Here is a 16,337-nt window from a genome sequence, read left to right as displayed (position 1 = left end):
TGTGTCTCCAAGTAATAAGAAACCTTCATCTTATTGTTAGTGGGATCACAAGCTTTCCAGTAAATGTGACTGAACATACCAAACATATTTGCATGCTGACAGGTGGGGTAGCTATTCTCCCCTTGGGGCAGGGTTGGTGGATCTTAGGTTGTAAGTAAAAACATGCCTGTTGCAGTGAGTAATTACTGCTGGGAATAGCTTGCTTCAACAGTAGTTTTAGCCAGGCTAGCAACAAAGCTGGCTCTTCCCTTTGTGTCAATTTAGGATGCAAATTAATCAGAATCAGCTGAAAAATCTTTTGTCAGATTCCTAACCAGACTGAACAAAGTGGTTGGAGCTTTTGAGAGTTTAAAGTTTCAGGTCGACAGAGGAATTATTAAGTAGATACTTAAACACAGCTTTCCTTTTTCACTGTGATGATCACTAGTTTTTACATGTGAAGTAGCACATATGGGCATAAAATGAGAAGAAGATTACTTGGTTCTGTTCTTAGCTTTGTCTCAGGACTTGGTTTAATGATCTGGTCCAGCCTAGCTTCAGCTGGCTCACAAGATCTCTAGACCTGTGTATCTGCTACTGTCTCTACTCAGAGGACAACTGACAGCTCGGATTCATGAGCAGGGACACTTTACTTTGGAAGATTGCAGTTGTTCATACCCATACTCTCCACCTTGCTGGTCTTCAGGGATGCTGCAGCCATTCATGCAGCAGTTGCTGAATTTTCGCATGTTTGTGGACATACTTTTCTATATTTTACAGCCTACCATGTTAAAGAACACCAAAATCTTTGATATTTATCTTCAGTGTGTTGGACTGTAAATTTGTAGCAAGGTGTTCTGAAACTATGGTAGGTCAGGAACTGATCCATAGGCAGCTGAACCTCTATGCAGCAGAAATGAGGCATATACCTAGGAACAGTATTTTCATCAGCATCCTAAGCTCGTGCATCCCTCTGACTATTTAGTTGCCTTCTGGTAATTCAGTTAACTTCAGGTGTCTCATCTGTGACGTGGGCATAGGAAAGAAACACGCCTAAAGTATTTTGATTAGAAAATAACACCAGTTCTGCATACTCACATTAAAAAGTATGCGGGTCTCAATAAATTTAATAGCAGGTATAAAGATAGTAACATAAAGACTTTTGAATGGTCAGAGCTTATAAGTGATATTATTTTTATCTCAGTTTAGAAGAGAAAACTAGACAGATAATCCTGATTCTGTGATGGTGCTGAGTTTCATTCTCTCCGTGTCACACTAATGTAGTACTGGAGTAACACCAATATTAGTGGGATATTCAAAGCAAGGAAAATTCCCAAATAAAAATGCTCTCTACTTTACATAACTGGTATTTTTTCCTAAGCAAATAATGAGATTTTACATATGGCACTAAAAGACAAGTTCCTTATTTTTTCAGCCATACATGGGGATCCATACATCCCTGAGCAATGCAGAACAGAATGTAAAGCCTGTCCTTGCGCCCAAAGCCCTGCTGCCTGACTTGTTTTCTTGATCTTTAGTGGAAAAAAACAATGCTAAAAGTTGAGTCATAATTTATATCAGTCTATCATCACAAAATAATTAGACATCATGGTTTTGTAAGTTTCAGAACCCAAAATTTCTGTGTAAACCTGAAGTCCTTTATATTAAATTTCCGAGTTAATGTAACAAAAAGTTAGAGCACCAAGTTTATGTTTGTAAACGTAAACAGTGGCAACAATTAAAAGGCCCTTATAATTAATTTGATAATTATAAACAATTGCAACAATTAAAAGGCCCTTATAATTAATTTTAAAATTATATTTTTACATGATTAATATATATTCAGTCTTTCATACATTGAATATCATTTGTATGTTATTAACTGTGCTGTATAAAGTGTATGACTTAGATTTTTATAAGACACTAATTGAGATCCCTGTCTTCCCAACGTGATTATTTACCCTAGGTCAGGGTCCAAGTCTCTCAGGTAGCCTGGGCTATCCTCGGTCAGGGTCCAGTTCCACAGCAATTTAAGATGACCAGGATGATCTCTGTCAGCATAGCTCCATCCGTCCCATCCCCTGCCGTACACATCCTCTCCCTGTCAACCACAACCTTTCACTAGCTGATTTGGGGGTTATATTTGCTCTTATCTGACCCTGTCAGAGTCCACTGAGTCAGATTTTCCCACTTTTTTATCACTGACTTGGCCATTCTTACTGTAAATACCCAAGTCATCTTTTTATATAACAGTAGTTTTCTGGAGAAAGAAAAGTTTCAGTGATTGGTATTAAAGCAGTTTTCAGTCATGAAGCAATCTGCTAAGTGGAAAGGGAACTTTCAGGAGCTGTCCAGATGGTGTAGAAAGGGAGGCTCGGGGACCAGTTGGTGGCTCTGTTCTTGTAATACACAAGAAATATATAAATTTCTTCAACTTTAAGTGTTGACCTCTGTTAAAGCCAATCAATTCTTACAAGCTTTTAAAAGAATCTTAGTGAAAATTAGTTTTTTACTACATTTTTGTGAAAAGAACTCTTCTAAACTACTTTAACTTTATGTAAAAGCAAAGTAAAAAATAAACGATAGGCTTGTAGATTTTTCAGCAATGGCTTTGATAGAATTACATAGACTTATTTTTTCCAATTTGTATTTTAATTAAAAAACCTCAATTGTTTTGTTTTTCTCTTTGCATGTAAATTTTAGTTTAGAGAAAAAAGTCCTTCTGATAATATTGGATCAGTCTTCTGATGAAAGTGGCAACTTTTTGGAAGAAGGCAAACCCAAGATTTTTCTTGCCTGCGGTCATCAAAAATCCCTGATTCCCTATGAAAGAAGAATGTCAATCCAGGTGTCATTGCCAAATTCCAGTATGATAGTTACATTTCCTACCTAAATTCTCCCCTCTAATTTCAATTAGACAAGGTTTTCTCCACTTTCTATGTCAAGATGTCTGTGTTACTGGTTCCCTCCCTTCAGGCAGCTGACTTACACTTCAAGGGTGACTGCATTTCAGTGTGGCACAGGCAGATCCTGTAAACAGTGTGTGCCTTGTAATTACTTTGTAAAACTTCCTCTGTGTCTGGACTGTAGAAACAAAAAGCAATGGAAAGGTGAGATCATACTATTATGAACAGACAGTAGCATGGGAGTAGAGGCTAGTAAGACATCATTTCATGTGATAATATTCAGTATTCGGTAGTATGATATTATTCAGTATTCCAAATATGACAAGGTGACAGAAATACACTGAAAGGCAACAAAAGCCTAATAAAGAGCAGCCAATATGCAGACACCTTAACTTGCAGGAGATTGACCATCAAAACCTAAAAGGCAGTTCCAACAAGTTTTGACTAGTGAACTATCTGGCTAGCTGGGGAGGAGATAATAAATAAAATCTAGACAGCTCAATCTTCTCTGTCCTTACCTGAGGGTTTGCCTGCTGATGGGAAACGTCAGTTGTGTTACAAAACTATTGCGATCCACAATCCTTGGACAGAACAAAGATCATATATATAGGTAATATATATCATATACTAGGTAAAATTAAAGGAGTTTTGCCACAGATCTCTTTGATCCACTCTGACTGATGATCAGTGTTTGCTGTCATATGAGGGTCTAATCCGAGTTCAGGCTTTGCCTCTGGATTTTTGTCAAGCTGCTCCTTGATCCAGCAAACGATGTAGCTACTTCCCTGTAATATGATGTTGATGAGGAAAACTGCAGTCCTAGGTGAAGGAATAGAAAATAATTATTTTCAGTGTCCCTGAATTCTAGCATTGTGTGTCAAGAATAGCACAGCATTTTCAAGGTGTTTTATGTCCTTTCCTTCTTGTTTTCACTTCCTTCATATTCCTGCAGTCACTAGGAAAAAGCTCTTAATGTCTAGGTATGTTGGATGAGCATTTTTTGATTAGAACATTCCTGACAAGCTTGTCATATTTGATGCTGGGTCTGTAGCTCCTATGGCACTGTCAGCATAGCATTAGCCAGTCATCTTGCACAGCAGATTTGCAGCATATATCAGTTATTTCTGCACAGAAACAGAATATTATGCTTGCCTTCACTGGCTGAACCAAATCCGTGGAGAGTTGTAGGCTAGCTCACATTGCTGCTGCCCAATGAGTACTGCTTTTATGAATAAAAAAGATTTTATTATCCTAAGCAGGAATCTTTCAGTAATAGGAAGTTTTATTTCAATTGTTGGTTTCTAATAAAGATTTTTCATTGCTAGAAGAATTTCTCTGTTAAACTGGAGATGGCTAAAGAAAGGCTCTCCAGTTTTTTCAATATTCTAGGCAAGGTGCCAATTTCAGAGCATTTCTCTAAGCTACTATTCATGCTTACAAAACTGGTCCTAGTGAAAGAAAACAAAACCTGTTTTTCAGATGGAGATGACTGAGGCACAGATGTTTACTGCTCTACCCAAGGTTCCATATAAGAATTAAGTGGCAGAGGAAATGAAACCGAGATTTCTTGACAGCTCTTAAATTTTAATGGTTAAAGAATTTTTTCCTATTATATCTTCCTGCTAGTTTATGGCTGATTCTTAAGGGAGCATGACCAATAACAGAGGTTGAATCTCAATTGCTTTATCAGCTTTCCAGAATGTATTGTGGCAGCTGACCTTTTTAGTGAGTTTGCAAAACTCTCCAAACCAAAGGGAGGCAGCTGAGGAAAGACCTCAGAGTTGAGAGAACACTGTTTGTGTTCCAGGTTTCCAGCCTTACCATATGTTTAAATGTAAAACTCATTATGTGCAACATAAGGTTTTAGGGAGAAAAACGGTCATTTAAGAACTTGGGGAGAGTTCCAATGGTGGGAAAAGAAGAGTCCCTTTTTCATTTTTATTGTTTTCTACAAGTAATGAATTTTCAGCTTTGAATTTTCTGACACTAAGTTTTAAAAAAAAAAAAGGAAACCAATATTCCTGTCAGAAGCAAAATTTGGAGGACAGCATTTTTGGGGTGTGATGAACCATTAGTTGAGAGATTAACGAGGAAAAAAAGCAAAATGTAAGATATGCTGAGATAGTAGAGTAAGGTTTCCAACTTTGTTGGAAGTATGGATGAACATACAGATTGGGTTATGGGGAATTTTGAAAAGTGATTTATATTACATTCAGTTATACTGGATAATACTCTGAGAAGAAATAGTTTCTTTCTTTTTACATCACAGACCTAATATGGAAGAATCTCAGAAGAAGATCAGGACCAAATAAATAAATGTAATTCCAATTAACAAAACAGAAGGCCTATCTATGTGTACACACAGCTGCTCCGTCAGGGTTTAGGGTTCTAAACCATCAACAGGAAGGCCACAAGGGTAATTACAAAGTAATTCAGTTCTTACCCATAACAAAGGACCAAATATCACACTTGATTACACTAATCTTATACTCAAAAAGATATATAGATGAGTACTTCAGATTGTGAATCTATCTGTTTTTGTGTACTTACCAGTGTTGTCCGGAGAATCTGAAATCACCTGGATGCTTTTTTTCCTGTACAGCTCAATTAAAACCTAGAGATTAGCTGAGATGGATGACTGTCAAGCTTGGGGAGTGCTGTTATCGATGCAGTGAGCAGCAGTGCCTTCCTATTGAATGGCCTTGTCTGTGATTACTGCACCATCACCTGTCTGGATACCCAGAGGGCTTATTCCCCCACCACCAGTACAGGAAATAGCTCTGTCCTGAGGCCGGTGAAGGAAAAGGTGAAGGGGTCTTGCTATCTTTTGTAAGAAAAGAGGGGAGTAAGACAGGAAGAAAGGTAAAAGTAGTTACGATGCAGTTCTGGTTCAGGAAGCTGAAAGGCAAACCGAGTGATCCCTGTACCGGTACCTGGGGTATATGCAGATTGTCCTGTTTGTTTCCTTTCCTAGTCAGGTAAAGGGAATTTGTATTAATCCCTTCTGTAATTTCACTGATGTTCAAGGAAACTTTAGGTGAAGACTCTCACGTAAAAGGTATTCCCCCATACAGCTTGCTCAGAATTGCACAGTGTAAATACCATATAGTAATACATTTATAGTAGCAGATTTTTTATAGTAGCAAGAGGTTTAGAGAGTCTGAGGATTGCTTTCTATGACATAAAGAATATTGGTCGTTCATGACATGTTTGACATACAGAAACAAAATAAGAATTTTGCTGGCCTCATCATGAGAACTAACTTTGGGTCTGAAGCAGCCGGTATATTCAGTGATGTCCCCCTCTTTACCTTCCCAGTCTGATAAACTGGGTTTTTTTCTTTTGTTTGTACATTCCAAACATGTAAACAAAAGCCAAGATTTATAAAAGGTTCCCCAAAGTAGAAAAGGTACTGACTTTGTGCTTCCAGGGTTGGCCTCAATTACAAGCAAGGTCAGTGACTGCTTTTGATTCCCTGTATCTTGACACTTCAATGACATCTCTAGAAGAGGAAGCCCAAAGTTTAGGAAACTAAAAGATACATTACTCTCGTTGAAAGCTCATCCCTATGAAGACTTCATTTTAACTTTTTTTATGGCTTATTATTTATTTCAGTGTCTGAGTGCCTGTGACAGAAGTTCTCCAAGACTTATCCTGAAATTTACCTGGCTCCCTCACAGAAGAGAAGACAGAAAAATAATCTGATGTTTTCACCACAAAATGCGGAAGTCATCTTTAACTTTCCTCAACAAATTTTATTCTCATATGACATGATTAAGTCATTTGAGCCTGCTGGAAATAATCAGATTGATTGTTACTCTTGACCTCTGAGAGCTCCTAAAAATTATCCTGAGCAGTGCTACATATGAACTAAAACCAGAAATACTAGGTAAACCAGTGACACTAGTACAACTGGAGCTGGGTGATGAATTCTGGTAATCTCCTACCTCACAAGAGAATAGCACCAATTGTACATCTGAAGACTTTTTTTTCTGCGCCTTGTGAGTACATGTTTCAGTTTCATTCCTAATCCAGAAGATTATACTCATAAATTACAGTTCTCTTATATTTTGGAAGAAAAAAAATATTTCAGGAAAATAGATATGCATGTTAATTTGTCTCTGAATTAAATGTTAGTCGAGTGGCACTCTTCAGAGATTATTGCATATAATCATTCTTATGGATTTTACTAATAGAAAAATTATAGAATATTATAGGTTGGGAGGAACCTCTATGGTACAGTCAAGTTACACAGGGCTTGTCCAATAAAGATATTAATATCTCCAACATAGAGATTTCACAGCCTCTCTGGGTCCACGTTTGGACATTTGACTACCTCATGGTGAAAAATGCATCTCCTAATATGTCATTAGAATGTCCTTTCCTGCAGCCTGTGCCTCTGTCCTTTTACTCATCCTCCAAGAAGAGTCTGATTCTGTCTTCTCTATACTTTTTACCCTTTACAGTTTAATTTATTTACAAAAATTCAACATCCTCAGAGCTTGAGATGGGGAATATCTCAGACAAGTTTCATTCAAATGGTGAGTGTACATTTCTGATAATCTGAATTTACCCGTAACCATTAAGATTAATGCACATTGTAAATATTTTCTGTTTTCAACAATAAGAAGTCAGTGGTAATGTCTAATATAAGATGATCATTTCTTGCTTTCCAAAACTGAAGAGCTTGGTTATTCTAATATTTATTTTTAAAGAAGAGCATTGCCTCTAGGCTGTAACTGCAAATCAGTTAATATTTTTTAATTTTATTTTGAAATACAGTATTTAGTGTTACTGGGGAAGATACCAACTGTGCAGAATGAAGATATGTTATACATGGAACCTATCTCCAGAGTGTCAGAGTACTGGCTGCACTGATAGGCCTTTATTGCTCTGACCAGCATTACCTGGGGCCTCCACCCACACCCCTTGCCAGTTGGTCCAGGAGGTCCTATTTCAGCTCAGGCCTGGGAAACTGTTCCTGGCCTGAGCTCTCTGTCAAGGAGTAGCAAGATTGGGGCTGCTCCATGTGTTTGGGAGGGGGGCAGCAACCCTGGAGGCATGGGTGACTATTGCACAGGCTGCCCCTTTGCCAGGCAAGGGGTAGTCCTGCAATAACTGACTTGGGTGTGCAGAGGTCATGATCCTTCAACAGTCCCAGATGAAGCAAGTTAACAAGCCAGGATCTACTCTGGGAGTCCCAGTCAGTGGCAGGAGGAGATGGGGCCAGAGGTCACACTGGAGAGAGACAAGCTACCTATGACACAGGTACATGTACAGCATGGCTAAGGAAAGGACTCAGGGGCCCAGGGCTGAGCTGAAATGAACTCTTGGGCCTGTAGGCATGTTATGTGGATTGAAGCCCCAGCTGAGCTGAGTCTGGTCACCTAAGGCCTACTAGTGTACTTGGAGCACTGACAGTGAATATAGGACAGGCAGAAAGTAAAAAAGCCTTTCTGAAGTATCTTGCCACAGTTAATCTGAATGGGTAAAATGATAGGTAAATCAAACTCTTCTAAGAAAAGTGGAGTCTATATGGTAAGAATCAGATTGGGATTGTTATCTGCGAAATCTGTGTACTTCGTTTTGGTCTTCTTTCTGGTGCAATGTTCTCTATGGGCAATCTATTAAATGAGGAAGGATTACCGTGTGAATAGCTCACAGCGCTGCAGTTTTTGCACTAAGAAGCAGGAATAAATGTTCTGATCTGAAACGTAAGATTTCTTGCACCGGCTGCTTTCCTACGTGCTGCCTCATCCTGCTCACGTATGCAATATTCTTCCTTCAGGGAAGCATCAGCCGCTCCAGTGCAGATGAATATGTAAACAAATAGCAACAGGACTAATTTACTACCCAGTCTCTGAATGTAGATAGCTGAGAGGTCAGTTACTACCCTTGCAATTTCATTCTCTACAGGACGTTGTTCAACACTGTGTTGCCCACCCTACGTGGGTCAGATACAGTTTCACTTAACTATTTCTGACACAGTATCACAAATTAACTCCTAATAGTGTACAATTAGAAGGTAAGCAACTGGGGCTTGTCATTCCTAGCAATAAGCTCAATTTTGATCTTCAAGGTATACCTTAAGCCTTCATCTTTTCACCTAATGTCTCCTAAAGATTTCAAAAGGTAGTCTAGCTAGTCTTGTGACTCTGGCATCTCCAATACCTAGCGCTTCTGATTAAAATGAAAGGACAGCTAAAATGACTTGCGTAGCGCACTAGTTTTCCTGTGAGCAATTGCTATATTTGCTAGTGTTGTACGTTCACTAATTGTAGATTTTTGAAGTTGTAAGTGGAATAGGAATTCTTAGAAGACTTTCACATTAGAATATGAGATATCTTGGAAATCTTGCATCTATTTAGATTGGGAAATTTGCAGCATCTCTGAAGAATGAATACATAAGGTCCAAGACAAATATTACTGTCAGAATTTTTTTTTTTCCTTCCCCTCACATACTGCATGTGGGACAAATCAAACACCCTGTGGCTATTTCTTCTTTCTTTGCTTTGGTTTTATGCATTTCCTGTAAGCCGTTACCAGAATGTACATGTTTCAGGATCAAATCGACTTTTACGGCACAGAGGTCAATGTTACTGGCTTATTGTCTTTCTACTGTCTTTCTTCATCCTTGTTCATAGGCCAGCATGTGGTCAAGAGCATCCTGGACAGCACTGTGCGAGGTATGAGCAGGTACATGCTGCAACTGCAGCACATGAAGTTGTAGCCTAGGGTAGCTCCTATGGTGAACCACTAGAGGCTGCTCAACAAACGCAGCCCACAGCCTCACCCCTTGAGGAGGGTGGATGAGATCATGTGTATGACTGAAGAAAAACATTACTAGAGCAGTTGCCTAAAACAATACGTTCTTCCTGGTTGGGATAGTGAGGAGTTACAAGAATAGAAGTTAAAAAAAAAAGGTGGAGATTTCCTTCTCTGATTTCTGGGTCTTTTTATTTGCTGCTTATAAGTGTTAACAGTTGAAGACAAGATCTTGCTGACTGTTGCTATTTCTATTACACATAGGCCATTCTGCTCGATTAAACTGAGGGGAAAACAAAAAAATGTATGCATAGGAACGAGTTAGAACTCCAGCAAAAACATCAAGGGATTTCATCATTGGCCATCTTTCTGAATAACTGATTGGGGAAAAAAGTGTATGTGTATATATACTTATATAACATATATTTTAAATATATGTGTGTGTGTATATATAAATATATATGCATGTTGTTGAGGAAAGGGTTCCTAACAAATCCGTTGATCCCTCTGTCCTCTTGTTTCCATCATCCACTGGAGTTTCTTGTTAAGCTCAGATGACAAAGAGAAATAGTTTTCTGTTCACTGGAACTGCTGTCTCTTCAGTGGCTCTACCAACAGAATACTTTATTTTGATGTTTAATAAGGTCTAGACTAAACCCTGAATCCCTAAACTTCAAAAACATTATCTAGGACCTTTCCAGCTAAGAAGAACAAAAACTATATATATGTTATGAGTTCCGATAACCAGAAAAAAACACATCATAGAAATTAATCGCATTTACCAGAATCTAGAGGCAGATTCAAAGGAAGCAGAGGTAAGAAAGCATCAGAGGCAAATGTGGGCTCTAGAATGACCTCCCAAAATGGAAGTCATCTTGAGTCCTGACACTTTCATTAGTAAATTTAGTATTGTGGAGCTGAAGGGACAGTAGAGTCAGAAGCTTACTAGTAGCTCAGTGCTGATTCACCTGGGGTGTTAAATGTTGCATTAGTTAAGCAACAACAATTGAGAAGGAAGCTGTTTCCTGGAGATTAACAGGTGATGGGGAAGGCTCGATGGCCTGAGGCTGCTTTTGTTATTAAAAGGTGGGATGGGGAGGAAAAAAGCTGGCTGCATGGTATTTATTAATGAGCAAAGCTGGTTAACAAATAGGGACAGGATGTTTCTAAAATGACTATTCCAGCCGTCTGATTGGAGTCCCTTCTTGAAAACCTGAATCACTTTGTAGCAGACTAAAATTAAAGAAAGCAACTGTTCAAAACGGTATATCTGTGCATACTGCTATAGATGCATGTTCAGAACTACCTAAAAGGAACACTCAAAATACATATGCTTGTGCATCTGATATATTGAAAAGATCTGTCCTTCATACCATCAAGTTTTTGTGATATTCTGGTAAACAAACACTGACGTTCTTGTCCAAGATCAGATTCTGTCTCATACATCGATGGTATAAAAAGTTTAAGGATAGTGCTGTACTATTCTTTTTCCTCAGCTGTTACATCTGTGCTTTAGCTATCACTCTAAAAAGATTTGAAAATATAAAATTCCAAAAGTAATTTGAAAGACCCAGAGGCTAAAATGATTGCTGTGGATATTTTAAAATACCGCTAAGTAGCTATGAGTGCATGACCCATTAACCAATTAAGAGTTTGGCTGCTTACTATTTAATCTCATTCTGTTGCTTTGTCTCCTTCTGTACATGCATCTGAAGTAAATAACTGTTATGTTTTTAGAGCAATATGGTCTGTACTAAACTGATGAGGATGTATGCCATAACACTTTAGTTATGACACCTTAAGGAAGTCTGTTCTTATGTCACCTCTCATACTAATATTATATTTGTTTGAAGGACCCTAGAAGGGCATAATATAATGATCATTCTTCTTTGCAGCAGTACTTGCTAAAGCAGCTTATAGTTAAAACAGCATTTCCAGCCCCAACCAACCCCCAAAAAGAAAAAGGTTGTGAAACTGCAACTTAATGTCACCAAAAGATAGTTAGGGAGTCAAGGCTTCTGAAAATTCCCTGAAAAATTTACTTGCCAAAACAAGTTTTAAACTCCTGGTTACAAACACAAAATCAGCTTTTTACAGTGTGTAAGTAATGAGAGGGATGTTGCATCATGGCTTTGGCCAGTCTTACGGTTTGCTGAAACGGGGAGACTCTTTACTCTCACTCCTGACTGTATGCCCCTCTATTTATGTAGGCTCTGGCAGTAATAGAATCTGTGTAGAACAAACTCAGTCTGGTGCCTAAAAGGTGTTTTACTGGTGAATTAACAAGTTTCATTGGCTCAGCTAGAGTCTGACCACAACCACAGCAGGTACAAAGAGATGGGATACATGAAGCTGGGAAAGAGAAGAGTGGGGAAACAAGAAGGACCTCCCACTTCTGGCAGTGGCAAGCTGTCAAACCAGCTTAGCTGTAGCATTTAACTTCAAAAATTGTGTTCAGAAGTTTTGCTTGAAAAGGCAAGTGTCAAATTAAAGATTTTTCTGAACAGAGTTTACATTCAGAATTCAGTTCAAATTTGCAGGTGGTCATGTGAGCCTGTTGTCTGATAACTATTTGAACATTTAAAGTTTAAGACTTAGGTATCATCTCTATATTAAAGTTTTAAAAATTTCCCTTGGTAATACCATGCAGTGAAACAAAACATACAGAGACTTAAATACCCTCAGCCAGTTTTGCAGTAATCTTACCATGCCCACTAAGATGAAAAGTAGCAGAGCAATCGATCAGTTTACTATGATTTTAGGAGTTTCTTAAACTCTAGTCCAGCATTCTCTTAGAAGTGCTGCTGAGACTATTGAATATGCTATCACCCATAACTTGGTTTTTTGTTCCTGTCGTCTGGAGCAGTTCTGAGCAGCAGAAATACCGAGCAGTTCTGGCAGCAGAAAGGTAGTACTCTATAGGTGAGATCATCCTAAATGTCATAAAATGTATTTGTTGGCTGTTTAAACTGAAGCAGATGACTTTGAAGGAAATTAGATAGTGTGTACCTGCCTTTTCTGACAGTAGACCCAAGAAGGCTGCACTTTCTGCTGTAGAAGCTCTGACAGGTAAATGGGGTGTATTATTGTTTGCAACTGACAAAAATGTTCACAAAGTAAACTTTATCTATACCAGGTCTGGAAACATTTTCCTTACTCTGAGGCTGAATAGATCTTTGAAATGCTTTTGGCAGGCCAACTATTAGTACATACTTCCGTTTAACTAGTTACAATTCGCACATAATATGAAAAATTATTGGCTGTAGGCCACATGAGAGCTGAATTAAGTTGTGAATTGTGTTTGCCTTCTGGATCATAGCTTGACTACCCTGATCTACATAGTAGAAAATGTTCAAGCAGAGGATGTCATATTATTCAGCTGTAAGGGTTAATGTAGTAATGATGAAAGCTAAACTGAGCAAATAAATGGACATTTACTATTTAACATATGTGATGTAGTGTTTCTGTTAACACTGCTACTGCTGAATGTTCCTATTGACTGTATGTTTTCCTCTTGGTTTTTCAGAGCCACAATTCAAGACAAACGACTCAGATTTTTTTTTTTTTTTCTTCTAACAAGTTGAAATACTCCTTTTCTCCTCCTGCCTCATTGAGACAAACTGTACAGCAGTGCAACTGCAACAGCAGTATGTTTGTCCTCTTGCCTTGGGTGTATTGCACATTCACTGCCTAAGAACACTTTCAAAGGTGACCTAATTCTGGGTGGGCTGTAAACAAAAATGCCTGTTTTAAAAGGGAAAGAGAAAGAATATCCATGGACTTTTCAAGGCTTCTGTGTATCACCTCTATATTATGAGTCTCATATCTGATTCCCACATGTCATTATTATATGTATATAAATATACATATTTTATATTTAAAATTGGATGTGTCTATCCTGTGGTTTTCTTTGTAGTGCATATGAAGTGTGAGACTTACTACTGTTTGAACATGCCTCCTATATTTTTTTAGATAAATCTACTTGTTTTGATACTCTTCTTCAGGGTAAAAAATTCAAATTGGTCCAGAGAACACACAAACCTGGGGGAAAAGTCTAATTATTGGGTAGAACTTGACTATCATCTTCTGAAGACATTAAGAAGAACTTTTAGAATTAAGTTGAAGGAAGCAAAGAGAAAGAGAAGGCAAAAGGTGTTGTGCAACTGCTGAGCAGAGATTTATTCTACAATGCTTTGTAAGACAAACAAAAGCAAAAATCTCTTCATGTGAAGTTAGTCATTTAAGACTGACTCTGCAGATCTGAATGATGTTTGATCAGCACAGTGGTCCAACCATACAAGTAGTCTAGGTGCAGCTTAATGTTACATCCTTCTATTTCCTGAACAACATACAAATTAGTATGGGTTATTATTTGAATGAGTCCATAGGAGAAAATCCATGATGAGATGTTCGTTCAGTTGGTAGCACTTACCATTTGATTTGAAGGTAAGACAGTAACTGCAGAGCACTGGTATGGGATACTGTGCCACTACCATCTTCCAGAGCATTTCTTATAAGAGGTTCATAGTTTCATGGCCAAACACAAATGCATCATGATATTATGTCTACTTAAAGGCTCCCACACTAATTCCAGCTTTTTAGATCATACTTTACTGCATGCCTAAGCTAGAGTGTGGTCTTGCAGAGATTAAATGACAATTATGTTCCATTAATATAATTCTGCCCTTTAGCCATGGGCAAAGGACACAGTTTTGGAATTTTCAAAATGAAAATGAAGGCAAGTATTACAACTAACCTTAAAACCTGCATTCACTGCATATCTTACCGTGGTGGAATAAAATGCATCCAAATAGTGCAAAGGAGTAGGGTACATCAAGCATGACACTAGCAATGCATTCTTTATTCAGAATGGATCCAGAGTCCAGGAAGTATAATATAACTGATTTATATAAAAATAATGACAATAAAGCTTTTCCTTTCTTGCTTTAACTTTCAACAGGAATTCACCCAGGTACTTATTCAGGACATTTTTACAAGGCCCACTGGGGTCTTTTATCTGCTGACTTCTATTGAGTCTGCTTAGCTGGGAGCAATAGAGGAACTTCAATGCAACAAGTTAGCTCTGTGCTGAATGCTGCCTTCACAACTGACATCTGCCATGTCACAATGAAACTTCTTGAGAAACTGCGCAAATGGTAAGAAATACGAGACCTTTTGCAGGAATGTGGTTTACATCACATTTGGGATCTTTGCATGGCCTGGGAAAAACTCAGTCACGATCCAGCTTTGGACTAAAGCCTGCCACTGGAGTTGACTTGATATACGCAGAGTTCTTTTCTATATTCTTAATCAATGGAAGCATATCCTCATTCCTTTCCAAAGGCCCTGTCAAGCAGATGTCTTTTGAATTGTGGCTAAAATACAATTTCACGCTATTTCTAAGTAGGAACAGATATCCTGAGTTTCTGAATCCTCACAGTGAATTCTGCCAGTCAATGCCTTTTGTTATATCAAGGATATCAAATTGAGGGCACATGGACTGCAACTGTGGCCATGTGTTGGCACGTATGTACACAGAGGAAGGAGTAATGAGAAAAAAAGATAAGAGATTATACACCCATTCTGTGTAGTACTTGTAGTTCATAAGCAACATATGAAAAAAAAAATTGCTTTGAGTCAAGCAGTTCAGAAGTAGTCCTTGCTGTACTGACATGAACTTCATTTCCTTAGGTTTTTAAGGTGCAAGCCTTATGCAGAGTACATGACAACACTATAATCCAGATGGAAAGCAATTATTAAGGGCTACACAAGGAGCAACTGTTGCATAAGTATAGTAACTTCAGAGTGAAGCTGCTTAAACATGAAGGCATTGCTGGGAGGGGTGGAGGAAATGTATCATAAAGAAGCACTTATGTGGAAGGAGCATGTGTCTTCTAGGCAGTCATTCTAAAAAAGGGTCCTATGTACTGCTGGTAGAAAAGTGAGAGAGTTGCCTTCAACTCAAATGTAAAAATATTAAGTGTATAATGGCATTATAGCAGGTGTGAATTTCACCCTATTAAGGCAGTTTTTCTTTGAAGTGTCACTTCCTTTCAATGGGGGGAAGGGGGAGACAGTAATGACTATATGTCCTGAATGATGTGTTAAATAATATGTATTCGATTTATACTTGTAATACTATTGTGGGAAACTTGTGATCTCTACAGACATTTGATCATTCTGTGTTGCTATATACTCAGCTAATATTCAGCTCATGCTAATATACTCAGCATTTTCAGATACTTGAGAGAAAGTATAGAAAAATATAAACTAAAGGAAAAATGTAGGAAGCCAGAAATGCTAAAAGGGAACAGATCAAGTGTCTGCCTTTGGCCCAAACTTGAAAACTCTGAGGGAGCATAAAGGTGAGGAATGAAAATGAATATATCACAAAGGATCTATGGGTATGTGCATGTAGATATATGTACTTACTTGTCTATAATATCGGATCATGTATTTTGGTGAGCTTGCTATCCAAACGTTAACGTTACCTTGGTTGAAATAAGATGTATTTTGATCTAGGAAATAGATTAGGAAACTGAACTGTTATATTTTGATTCTCTGAAATTCGATGTTGAAGTCACTGAAGTGTTTCACACTATGTAAATTAGCTTCATATATGTCTTTATCCTCTAAAGGGCTAAAGAAATGAAACAAATAGATCCCTGAGCTCTGATTTTCCTTCGT

General features: G+C 38.1%; 1 long non-coding RNA gene across 2 annotated transcripts in view; it reads left to right on the top strand.

Moving 5' to 3' along the window:
- The window catches only part of LOC143165479 (uncharacterized), a 91,923-nt gene extending 75,939 nt beyond the window's left edge, over nucleotides 1-15,984 (top strand). For both annotated transcript variants that reach the window (XR_012996262.1, XR_012996261.1), the window contains 7 exons: nucleotides 6,501-6,886; nucleotides 7,352-7,426; nucleotides 9,530-9,571; nucleotides 12,517-12,572; nucleotides 13,177-13,297; nucleotides 14,611-14,806; nucleotides 15,890-15,984. This is a non-coding gene — a long non-coding RNA (uncharacterized LOC143165479). The remainder of the gene's footprint in view (nucleotides 1-6,500; nucleotides 6,887-7,351; nucleotides 7,427-9,529; nucleotides 9,572-12,516; nucleotides 12,573-13,176; nucleotides 13,298-14,610; nucleotides 14,807-15,889) is intronic.
- Nucleotides 15,985-16,337: the final 353 nt, after the last annotated feature.

The sequence above is a fragment of the Aptenodytes patagonicus genome, chromosome 11, assembly GCF_965638725.1.
Source record: "Aptenodytes patagonicus chromosome 11, bAptPat1.pri.cur, whole genome shotgun sequence".
NCBI lineage: Eukaryota > Metazoa > Chordata > Aves > Sphenisciformes > Spheniscidae > Aptenodytes > Aptenodytes patagonicus.
The sequence above is the reverse complement of the archived record's forward strand: the minus strand, read 5'-3'. Positions and strand labels throughout refer to the sequence as shown.